The sequence below is a fragment of the Phocoena sinus genome, chromosome 6 (assembly GCF_008692025.1).
Source record: "Phocoena sinus isolate mPhoSin1 chromosome 6, mPhoSin1.pri, whole genome shotgun sequence".
NCBI lineage: Eukaryota > Metazoa > Chordata > Mammalia > Artiodactyla > Phocoenidae > Phocoena > Phocoena sinus.
In genome coordinates this window covers 81,439,596-81,451,669 of record NC_045768.1, presented here as the reverse complement: position 1 = coordinate 81,451,669, position 12,074 = coordinate 81,439,596, and the positions used below count along the sequence as shown (strand labels likewise).

The 12,074-nt window shown below is 38.7% G+C and overlaps 1 protein-coding gene and 1 non-coding gene across 11 annotated transcripts in view; one reads left to right on the top strand and one right to left on the bottom strand.

Annotated features, from left to right (window-relative positions):
* The window catches only part of UBAP2 (ubiquitin associated protein 2), a 128,759-nt gene that overhangs the window by 21,269 nt on the left and 95,416 nt on the right, over window positions 1–12,074 (top strand). The gene's annotated exons all lie outside the window — the stretch shown is intronic.
* Window positions 7,435–7,541, bottom strand: LOC116756207. Its single transcript, XR_004350576.1, has one exon. It is a non-coding gene; the product is annotated as a U6 spliceosomal RNA (small nuclear RNA).

Sequence of the window (12,074 nt, the reverse complement as noted above, 5' to 3'; positions counted from 1 at the left end):
TCCCCATATGGCAGTATGCTAAAGGTGTTGAGTTTTTTAAAAATTAATTAATTTATTATATTTTTGGCTGCATTGGGTTCTCGTTGCTGCGCACGGGCTTTTCTCTAGTTGCAGCGAGCGGGAGCTTCTCTTTTTTGCAGTGTGCAGACTTATCATTGCCGTGGCTTCTCTTATTGTGGAGCACGGGCTCTAGGTGCTTGGCTTTCAGTAGTTGTGGCACACGGGCTCAGTAGTTGTGGCTTGTGGGCTCTAGAGCGCAGGCTCAGTAGTTGTGGCCCACGGGCTTAGTTGCTCCGCGGCCTGTGGGATCTTCCCGGACCAGGGTCGAACCCGTGTCCCCTGCATTGGCAGGCGGATTCTTAACCACTGCGCCACCAGGGAAGTCCCAAGGCATTGATTTTTATAGTCTAATTTCCGTGACTTACTCATTTTCACAATTCACTGGTGGTAATTTTTAAGGATGTCGATAATGATTTTGGTAACTTACGCTTTTTACCTTGTTTTATGAATTCATTGTTTCCAGAGGCTTTATGTAAAACATAAGAACATTTGTTGAATCATACATCCTGTTGACTTTGTTTTCTGAGCTCTGTTTTTTCCCAGAGGATTTTAGTAACACTTTTTTCCCCCTCTGCTTACTTTATAAACTTGCACGTTTATCTTTAGAGCATGCGCTGTAGGCGTGTGGGCTTCAGTAGTTGCGGCACTCAGGCTCAGTAGTTGTGGCTTGCGGGATCTAGAGCTCAGCGTCAGTAGTTGTGGCGCATGAGCTTAGCTGCTCTGCGGCATGTGGGATCTTCCTGGACCAGAGCTTGAACCCGTGTCCCCTGCCTTGGCAGGCAGATTCTTAACCACTGTGCCACCAAGGAATTCCCTAGAGATATAAAGTCTTAATGTTTATATTGAGGCAGTGAATTAGTAAATATTTTATAGTTTGAAATATAAGGAGTTTATGGTTTTTCTGATTGACAAGTAGAATTCAGATACATTACATCAAAGTGTTTGGTTTTAATAGCAAGACTATTAAGACTAAATAGTAAATCAAAAAACTTGATCTAAGCATCCATTCAATTTAGCTTATTTCTGTACATGCAGATTTTCATCACCAGATGGCACTGCTGTAAGAAGAAATTCTCATTTTGTTATATTTAATGTACCTAGTTTATTTTCATAAATGGGGGCACTGAGGATTAAACAGTTAAAGATGAGTGAGAAAAGGATCACATAATTCAATTAAAAAAAGAACTGTTTTGAAATCTGTGGGTAAACTAAAAATGATTTTTTTAAAAAAAGGTTTTACCCTGGGAATACCACTCAGCCAGGCAGGTTTTGGTTGGATGCTTAACTTTTAGATATTTAGCATAGAATTATAGAGTATTAGTGCTCAAAGTGATTTTAGAAAGAATCAAGTAATCCCTTTATTTCAGAAATACTAGTTTCACATTTGTATGATGCTTGACAGTTTCATATGTTTGTATTCATATCTGAGAACACTAAACTCAAAGAAAGCTCTTAAAATAATCGTGACAAAACAATTAACCTTGTTTATATAATACAACTAAAACAGTATTTAGTTGTTTAGAGGACCTATTAAGAAAATTAGTAAATAATATTAGAATAGCTGATTCAATGAAAAGCTTGTGAAACCTTTTCTAGCTAAAATAGGTTTCAGGGACATAATTTTCCTTGTGATGCCTGAAATGGTATCCTGAATTATGGTTCGTCTCTTCTCTAAATTTAAGATACACAGGTCCAAAAGATAACTAGAAATACTTGTATAATGTCATTTCGTTAACCTAAGATGTGTAAGATTTATAAATAGGGGAACATTGTTTCACATCATGGGAGTGCTTGCTTTGAGGTGTCTGTAACTGATTGTTTTAGAAAACAGAATTCAATTCATGTATTGTTCTTTTTTGGAATCATTGGCTCTGTTATGATTTGGTCTTTCTTATGTCATTCTTAATTTTTATAAGTTACCAGCTTCTATCACATGTCATTTCAACATATTTATCAAATGTCTCTTATATTGACACCTATTTAGTAGTGAAGGGAACAAAACAAAATAAAATGAATTTCTGGTCTTAACTCGTTTATGATTTAAGGTTAGGAAGACAAGTTAGATATAGAAGAAACAGAATTGATAAGCTAAAATATGAATTGCATGTATGTACTCTAGAATTCAAAGGAAAGTTAATATATAAAAAGTATTAGGAAATATAATCCTAGAAATCTGTAGGCTGTTTTGGGATATTTTAAATGGACTTTGATGGAAACTTAAGGGCTATTTTGGTTATCTACTATGAAGTTCTGACAAACTCTTGCTGGTTTTCCTATTGGATAATTTTCTGTTGCTTTGTGTTTCATGGTATTTCTCTTTGGTTTTTTTCTTTTTTTTTTTGGCTGCACTGAGCGGCTTATGGGATCTTAGTTCCCTGATGACCGGGTGTTGAACCCGGGCCCTCAGCAGTGAAAGCAGAGAGTCTTAACCACTGGACTGCCAGGGAATTCCCCATAGTGTTTCTTTCTTTCTTTTTGTTTTAATTGAAGTATAGTTGATTTACAATGTTAGTTTCTGGTATACAGCAAAGTGATTCAGTTTTACATATATTTTTCATATTCTTTTCCATTATGGTTTATTACAGGATATTGAATGTAGTTCCCTGTGCTATACAACAGGACCTTGTTTATCCATCAGAGTATTTTTTTTTTTTTTAAGATTTCTTTGATGTGGACCTTTTTTTTTTTTTTTTTGGCGGTATGTGGGCCTCTCACTGTTGTGGCCTCTCCCGTTGCGGAGCACAGGCTCCGGACGCACAGGCTCAATGGCCATGGCTCACGGGCCCAGCCGCTCCGCGGCATGTAGGATCTTCCCGGACCAGGGCACGAACCCGTGTACCCTGCATCGGCAGGCGGACTCTCAACCACTGCACTACCAGGGAAGCCCGATGTGGACCATTTTTAAAGTCTTTATTAAATTTGTTACAATATTCCTTCTGTTTTATGTTTTGGTTTTTTGGCCCTGAGGCACGTGGGAGCTTAGCTTCCTGACCAGGGATTGAACCCGCACCCCCTGCATTGGAAGGCGAAGTCTTAACTACTGGACCACCAGGGAAGTCCCCAGTATTTCTTAATATTGATAAAATCCAAATACTAATTCTTGTCACATGTATGTTGATAAAAAATTTCCCAGTTTATGGCTTGTATTTTCACAGGGCCAGCTGCTTTTTTATGAACAGAAGTTTATAATTTTAAAGTTATTAATCTTTGGGACTTCCCTGGAGGTCCATTGGTTAGGACTCTGCTCTTCCACTGCAGGGGGCCTGGGTTCAATCCCTGGTTGGGGAACTAAGATCCCGCATGCCGCTTGTGTGGCCAAAAAAAAAAAAGGTATTAATCTTTGCAATTTTAGCAATTCTTATATTGACACCTATTTAGTAGTGAAGGGGGCTGTAGAGTAGTGAGTAGAGCGGGGGCTGCTCTTGGTTGCGGTGCGCAGGCTTCTCTTAAGAAAATAATTACTATTATGAGATAAAAATTTCTTTATACAGGGTGAAAAAATTAGCCTTATTTTCTTCTGAAATCAATAATTTTGACTTTTGTATATTCTTAAAATACCTGTTAAACAACTTTTTTTACGTATGGCCTAGTAAAAAACATTTTTTAAACTATAGTCAACCAGTTCTTTCAACCTCTTTGAAAGTTGTTCTTTCCTGACCACATGCATTGCCATCTTTTTGGAAATCATATTTCTGGGCTTTCTCTTCTGATCCATTGCACGGGTTGTCTCTCCCTGTACCAGTCTTGTAGTGTTGTAATTACCGTGGCATTATAATCCTTGCTACCTGGACGATCAGCCTTGGGCCTTGTTGTTTTTGTTTTAAGGAGCGTCTTAGCTGTTGACTATTTGCTCCCCTGTGTAATTTTAGAATCACCTTGTCAGGTTTGAGACAAACCCTTGTTAGACTTTCGTTGGGAATTTGTCGAATCTAGTTGAGGAAGAATGATAACTTTTATTGAGTGAATAGGTATTGGAGCACGTTTTTCAAGGGCCAGATTGGAAATATTTTCTGCTTTGCCTGTGTTATAACTATTCAGTACTGCCACTGTAGTGCAAAAGCAGCCATAGACATAGAATTTTTTTTGTTAGCTGGTATATAGGTGTAATTAATTTTTGTACATTTATTTTTATTTTGTATCTAGAAGTTTTGCTAAACTTAACCAATTATAATAATATAGCTGAAGATTCTTTACACTTCTTTTGTTGAAGTATAGTTGATTTACAATATTGTGCTTCAGGTGTTTACACTTTTGTTTGTACAATTATTAGGGAAGTGGGATCTTTTAAAATATTATTTTCTAATCTTTTGAGTGTATCTTTTAATTGCCACAGTGAGCTGGCTAGGACCTCCAAATCAGTGTTTAAATGGAAGTGATCACAGCAGTGATGCCTGTATTTTGTTGTTTATTTTTGTTATCTTAAAGGAATGCTTTTAATTCAGTGTGGTTTTTGCTGCAGGTTTATATAGATAACCTTTTATCAAGTCAAAGAAGTATTCTTGTTTTCTAAGAATTTTTATTTTGAGTGAATGTTGAATTTCACTAATGTCTTTATTGAAATGCTTATATGATCATAAATTTTTTTTTTTTTTGCGGTACACGGGCCTCTCACTGTTGTGGCCTCTCCCGTTGCGGAGCACAGGCTCCGGACGCGTAGGCTCAGCAGCCATGGCTCACGGGCCTAGCTGCTTCGCGGCATGTGGGATCTTCCCGGACCGGGGCACGAAACCGTGTCCCCTGCATTGGCAGACGGACTCTCAACCACTGCGCCACCAGGGAAGCCCGATCATACATTTTTAAATTTTATTCTGTGAAAGTGATTTTATTAAATGATTTTTCATTTCTTCAGAATTTTATTTTTATTTAAAAATTTTATATTGGAGTGTAGTTGATTAACAATGTTGTGTTAGTTTCAGGTGTACAGCAAAGTGATTCAGTTATACATATACATGTATCTATTCTTTTTCAAATTCTTTTCCCATTTAGGTTGTTACAGAATATGGAGCAGAGTTCCCTATGCTATACAGTAGGTCCTTTTTGGTATATATATAATATATATAATAAAATATATATATTTTAAAGATAGTAGTGTGTATACATCAATCCCAGACTCCCAGTTTCTCCCTCCCTCCCACCTTTCCCCTTTGGTAACCATAAGTTTGGTTTCTAAGTCTGTGAGGATTTTTCATTTCTTAAACCAACTTTATTCCTGGGACATCCTGGACATGGTTATGGTGTATTTTCTTTTTTATACAATGCTGGATTCAATTTAGAATTTTTATGGCTACATCTGTCAGTGAGATTGGCTTATAATTATTGTTTCTTCTACTGTCCTTATCAGGTTCTAGTATCAAGGCTAATTTCATCCTCATATTTTCATTTTCATGTCTTGCCTCTTTAATATAATTAGAATGACTTGTTCTTTAATTATGTGATAGTAATTGTGGGCAAAATTGTTGGGTGAATTGATTTTTAAAATTGTGATAAAATATGTGTAACATAAAATTTACCTTTTTAACCATTTTAAGGTGTACAGTTCAGCGACATTAAGTACATTCATATTGTTGTACAGCCATGGGGGTGCATTAACTTTTGAATGCCTTGGGTCCACAGTTTTCTGAAGAGAACTTATTAAGGAGCTAGAATGTGTGAAGTAGTGGAAACAGTCCAAACTTTGGCATCAAGACAGACCTGTACATCCCAACTCCCTTATTACTTGGCCTAGGTGTATGTGATAGGTTATATATTCACCTATAAAACAGATATCGTAATACCCACCTTGCACAGATAATGTGATAATTTGGAGGTAAAGTGGTTCCTGGAGTGTTGATAATACGATGGCAGTTGCTACTATTATAATAAATTTGCAGCTCTAAATATTAAAAAGTGTACTTAGCTTTGCTAGGAATGCCTCTGTTCTACAAATTAGGATGTTTGTAATGCTGCTTGACCTCAGTTCTTTTTGTAATACTTTTTTTTTTTTTGGCCACACTGTGTGGCCTCCAGGATCTTCGTTCCCTGACCAGGGATCGAACCTGGGCCCCGAGCAGTGGAAGTACAGAGTCCTAACCACTGGACCGCCAGGGAATTCCTCATAAATATTTCTTGACCACAGCTTTAGTCCAGTACAAGCTTTTTTTTTTTGGCTGCATTGGGTCTTCGTTGCTGCATGCGGGCTTTCTCTAGTTGCGGCGAGCGGGGGCTGCTCTTGATTGTGGTGCGCGGGCTTCTCATTGAGGTGGCTTCTCTTGTGGAGCATGTCCTCTAGGCTCACAGCTTCAGTAGTTGTGGCACGCAGGCTCAGTAGTCGTGGCTCGTGGGCTCTAGAGCACAGGCTCAGTAGTTGTGGCACACGGGCTTAGTTGCTCCGTGGCATGTGGGATCTTCCTGGACCAGGGCTCGAACTCATGTGTCCTGCATTGGCAGGCGGATTCTTAACCACTGCGCCACGAGGGAAGCCCCCCAGTACAAGCTTTGAACTTATATTTCTTGTCTTTTTCTGCTCAGTTTCTCAGATTTATCCAGGATTGATTTCAGGAGCCACTTTTTTTTTTTTTTTAGAAAAAAACTATGATTAGTACATGTTCTTTACAGCAGAAGTCTTGTTGATTTCCAGGATTGTGGTCCTCTAGTCTCCTCATTCACAATTGTGGATTTACCTCATATCTTCAGTCTTTTTTGCTTTCCTTAATATTATAGTGTAGAATTGAGTCTGCATGGAACTTCTCTTTTTCTTAAGAGGCTTTCCCCCTATATCTACAGTGTTCCAGTCAAGCCTTCTTTGTTTGTTTGTTTGTTTTTTGGCCTCTCTGTGTGGATTATGGGATTTTAGTTCCCCGACCAGGGATTGAACCCGGGCCTGTGGCAGTGAAAGCACAGAATCCTATCCATTGGATTGCCAAGGAATTACCCAGTCAGGCCTTTCTGATAGCCCATCACCTGCCAAGTAGGTTATTCCATGCTGGGGGTAGATATTTTGTCATTTTTCTGCAGCTGACTCAGCCCCTTCTATCCATCATTCCTCTCAGAGTGGTGAGTGACAATGTGGTATGGTAATATTGTCTTTTATTTACTTATTTATTTTTTGGCCTTTTATTTTTTTTAATTATTATTATTATTATTTTTTTTTTTTTGCGGTATGTGGGCCTCTCACTGTTGTGGCCTCTCCCGTTGCGGAGCACAGGTTCCGGACGCACAGGCTCAGCGGCCATGGCTCACGGGCCCAGCCGCTCTGCGGCATGTGGGATCTTCCCGGACCGGGGCACAAACCTGTGTCCCCTGCACGGGCAGGCGGACTCTCAACCACTGCGCCACCAGGGAAGCCCTTTTTAATTAATTTTTATTGGAGTATGATTGCTTTACAACGTTGTGTTAAAAAAAGTGGAGCGCTTCACGAATTTGCTTGTCATCCTTGTGCAGGGGCCGTGCTAATCTTCTCTGTATCGTTCCAGTTTTAGTATATGTGCTGCTGAAACGAGCACTGACCTTTTATTTTTTAACTAATGTTCCTCATTCCTCAGAATCGTACACTTGAAAAGCAGGGTGCTTTCAAAACTGTCTCGCTAACCCCTTATAGGTGACTCCATTATTTCTGGTTTCAATCCAGGGTGTTATCATTTGTATTTTGTATTTTTTTGTTGGCAATTACCTCATGGTAGACCCAGAACCTCTAACCTTTGTCAGCAGCTGTGGATGCACAGATACTCTGGGGATGGCGGTGGAGTGCAAGGCTAAGGGAAATAAGAATTTGGGGCCCTGATGGTTATAATCTGGGTAGAGATGAGCATAGATACAGATGTGTGTGCTTGCTTGCTTATTATAAATAAATAAGTCAATAAATAGGCCACTTTAAAGGGCAACGGAGACTTCTTACGAAATATGACCAAAAGAATATTAAGGAAATTGTTTCCGAGTGGATATTCTTGTTTTACTGCTACCCTTTTGTAAAAATGATTTGTTACTAAAATGGGTTCTTAAAACTTTTAACATGTTTCCTAAGCATGAAATATTATGGCCGTTCTACATTAAAGTTTTCATTTTGCCATATATATTGCCACGCTCCATTTTCAGCTTTTTATTTAACTTGATATAACATTTTATATTTAGCCACTGGAATTGGTGTTGTTTTTCTGTTTTCCAGTTCCTCTCCTGCCCTTCTTTTTTGAAGCCTCTGTTTCTGGAGGCAGGGTTCCGGCAATTTCAAATGCCTTGTAGTAGCTCTTGGAGCAGTAACAGAGCCAAACCAAAAACTTAGTAGGTTTGATTCTGCTTTGAAAAGTGCTGGTTTTTTACATAATGCTTTCCCCATTTTAGGCCTTGGCAGCAGAGAGAGAAATCTGGCTTTTTAAAAAGAGGGCCTTGAGAAGGCTGATAACGGGTTTCTAGGCTTCCCTAGTTGGATATGATACAGTCTAAAGGGGATAGGCTGGATCAGTTAGGGCATTGTAGTATACCTTTGTCTTGGACATCTCATCCATTGAATCATCTTTTAAGTGGCAGACAGTGTTAAATCCCAAATTTAATTTTCAATCTAGTAGGCTCAACATTTAAAATTTTTTGATGTGAAATACGTTATTATTATTTTGTACTTCCCCAGGGAGTATTTTTATTTTTTTAAATTGAAGTATAGTTGGTTTAAAATATTGTATTAGTTTCAGGTGTACAGCAAAGTGATTGAGTTATACATGTATTTTTTTCTGATTATTTTCCATTATAGGTTATTACAAGATATTTAATATAGTTCCCTGTGCTATACAGTAAATCCTTGTTGCTTAACTATTTTATGTATAGTGGTGTGTATCTGTTAATTCCATATTCCTAATTTATTGATATCTTCCCCCTACTTATCCTTTGGTAACCATAAGTTTGTTTTCTGTGTCTGTGTGTCTGTTTCTGTTTCGTAAGTAAGTTCATTTGTATTATTTTTTAGATTCTGCATATAGGTTATATCATATATTTGGCTTACTTCACTCAGTATGATAATCTCTAAGGTGCATCCATGTTGCTACAAATGGCAATATTTCATTTTTTCATGGCTGAGTAATATTCCATTGAAGTACATAATTTTTTATGTGCCACATTTAGGCCAGTTGATTCAAGCAGATATTTGTAGGGCATAGATGGTTAGTCTGTTTCCAATTCATGCTCTTAAGTGTGGTTCAGAGGGGAGGATGTATACGTTTTCCTGCTAATTATATTCACCTAAAACAGCAGACTCTTTTAACATTACAATTAGTTGATTGGGTTTGTGCCATCTCAGCAGATCTCGATAACAGTTTCTTCAGAAAGGACATAGGTAGTATGTTGATTAAATACTAAGTGTAAGTTTATTGAGGGTCAGAGTTTTCCCCTAATTGTTCCTTTGGGAACAAAGCAGGTGCCTTTTGTTTTTAAGGGAGAATAGAGCCCATTAAAAAAGTGTGAATTATATGATGTTGTTTAATGACCAAATTAGCAGTTATAGTTTTAAATTAATTTATTTATTTATTTTGGGCTGTGTTGGGTCTTCATTTCTGTGTGAGGGCTTTCTCTAGTTGTGGCAAGTGGGGGCCACTCTTCATCACAGTGCACGGGTCTCTCACTATCGCGGCCTCTCTTGTTGCGGAGCACAGGCTCCAGACATGCAGGCTCAGTAGTTGTGGCTCACGGGCTTAGTTGCTCCGCAGCATGTGGGATCCTCCCAGACCAGGGCTCGAACCTGTGTCCCCTGCATTAGCGGGCAGATTCTCAACCACTGTGCCACCAGGGAAGCCCCAGCAGTTATAGTTTTAAATTTTGCTTGATCCAGGGATACCCTTAAGCTTTAAGTACAGTTCAGAGCTCTACTAAATTCTTAGAGCAGGGTTTTTGGCCTGGGTATCCATCCATGGGCATTGAGGAGGTGGAGTGGGCTGTTCATGGATGGGTTTTGGGGGAAGGCGGGGGAGAGATGAGATACAATTCTCCTGAAATTTCAGGCAGAAATTTCTGTGGATATGCCTTTTTCTGAGGGGGGCGGTCCATAGTTTTCTTCAAATTGTCTAAGTACTTAATGGCCCAAAAGATTGAGTCACCATATTATATTAGAATGAAACACATGTTTAATGCAAAACATTACTTTAAAGTGTTATTTTTACCTTTAATGAGGTTGCGAATCTGGCATCCAGGGTTGTAATAAACTGGAGAGAGAATATTCTTTAGGAAGGGATGTTTTCAAATATGTATTGAAGCTTAAAGCTTATGAGAAAGGCCCCAGTGTTAGAGGTAGATATGAGCAGCTCTTCACCTGGCGACATCATCCGTGACTTGAGTAAGTGGACTCTTTCTAGTTTGAAATTCAAGGTCTTTTTATTTTGTGGGATATTTCAGCAAAGGATCTGTTCATCTTAACCCACTTCTACCTTGATTATTCATTTAAGTTGTGATCCTGAATTTTTGACAGTCTAGTTGATTTCATGGTAATATGTGGATTAGTGCCACTAGAAGGTCAAGATTTCTGCTTTCAGTTGGGATCCTCCATCACTTTTCTGTTCTTTTTACTTCTTTTAGCTTCCTCTCATATTCAGCTTAGTAGCAGTTAAAACTTTTGCCATTTTCTTACATTCCTCCACCCCCACTCGTCTAGTATGCATTCTCTGCAGGTGTTTTGTCTCTTTTACTAAAAAAGTAAAGACAAATACAACCGACTCCATTGTCTGTCTCCTAATCTCCTAAAAATTTAGCTGCTGCCATACCTGTCCTTCATTCTGTTGGCCTGAGGAGAGGGCACTCTCTTCCTGTCCAAGTGAATCATTTTTCTTTATTGCTATCTCAGTTTAATGCCTCTCAATTATCTCCTCTTCGGCTTATAGATAGGCCTCTTTTGTTCAGTAAATGTATATTAACTAAATAAGCGCACACCCTGTGTTAGGCCCTGGAAGAACAAAAGCGACAGGACAGGTGTAATCGCTGTCCTCATGGGGCTTACAGTGTATTAGAATTGCTCAGTGTACCTCATCCTGACAAAATTCTGCTTTGATGCTCTGTATCTCTTTCTAGCTACCACCTCTTGCAAGTATGATTAGTTTACTGCCACTCTCCCTCACTCACCTTGGCTTTTTCCACACCACTGTTTCAAAGCTGTATTGGCAGTGATCACCAGTGACCTCCTAGTTGTGAAGTTCCAATGGACCTTCGATTCAAGCAGTGATTTAAAATTCTTGAAAATATAAAAGGGTTTACTTTGATGTTATTTTAAATGTTCATGTTGTTCAACATTGCTATTTTTCTGAGTGTATATGACTGCCAGGAAAAGTTAGGGAGATGGTAAGGCGTGCTAAAGATCGGCTACAAATTATGGTGTCTCTAGCCATAAGTCTTGTGTTTTGGAGACTGCAGTGTCTACAGCTGGATGTTGTGTGGCTTGTTTTCATAATTAAGAGTTTTGTCTCCTCCATCCTGGCCTCTTGCTACTGTTTTGCTAGTTTAGGATTATGAAGACAACAGTTATTTTGTAATTTAGTACTTGGTTTGGTTTGTAGGCTCTGTACCCTAGGAAATAAGCGATTGGGACTTAACTGTATTACATCTTGTTGGTCTGTGTAGAACCTTTTCAAGTTTTATTTCCAATCCTTAAAATGGGGATTATGCCAAATTCTATAGAGTGTTGAGGATTACAGGGAGAAATTTATGTAAAACATTCACCTTGGTGCTCAGCACATAGTAAATTTAAATAAAAAGTTGCTGTGATCATATAAGCATTACAGTTGAGCCGTGTTGCCTTTTATGGGGAAAAATAATTGTTTTGGTTTTTTTTCCCACAGTTGCTTAGGTTTCTATGTACCCACCACTGACTAAACTCTATAGTTTTTCTTCTTTTTCTTAAAATAAATTTATTTATTTAAATTTTGTTTGCATTGTGTCTTCATTGCTGAGCGTGGGCTTTTTCTAGTTGCGGCAAGCGGGGGCTCCTCTTCATTGCGGAGCATGGGCCCTAGGCGCATGGGCTTCAGTAGTTGTGGCTCGCAGGCTCTAGAGCACAGGCTCAGTAGTTGTGG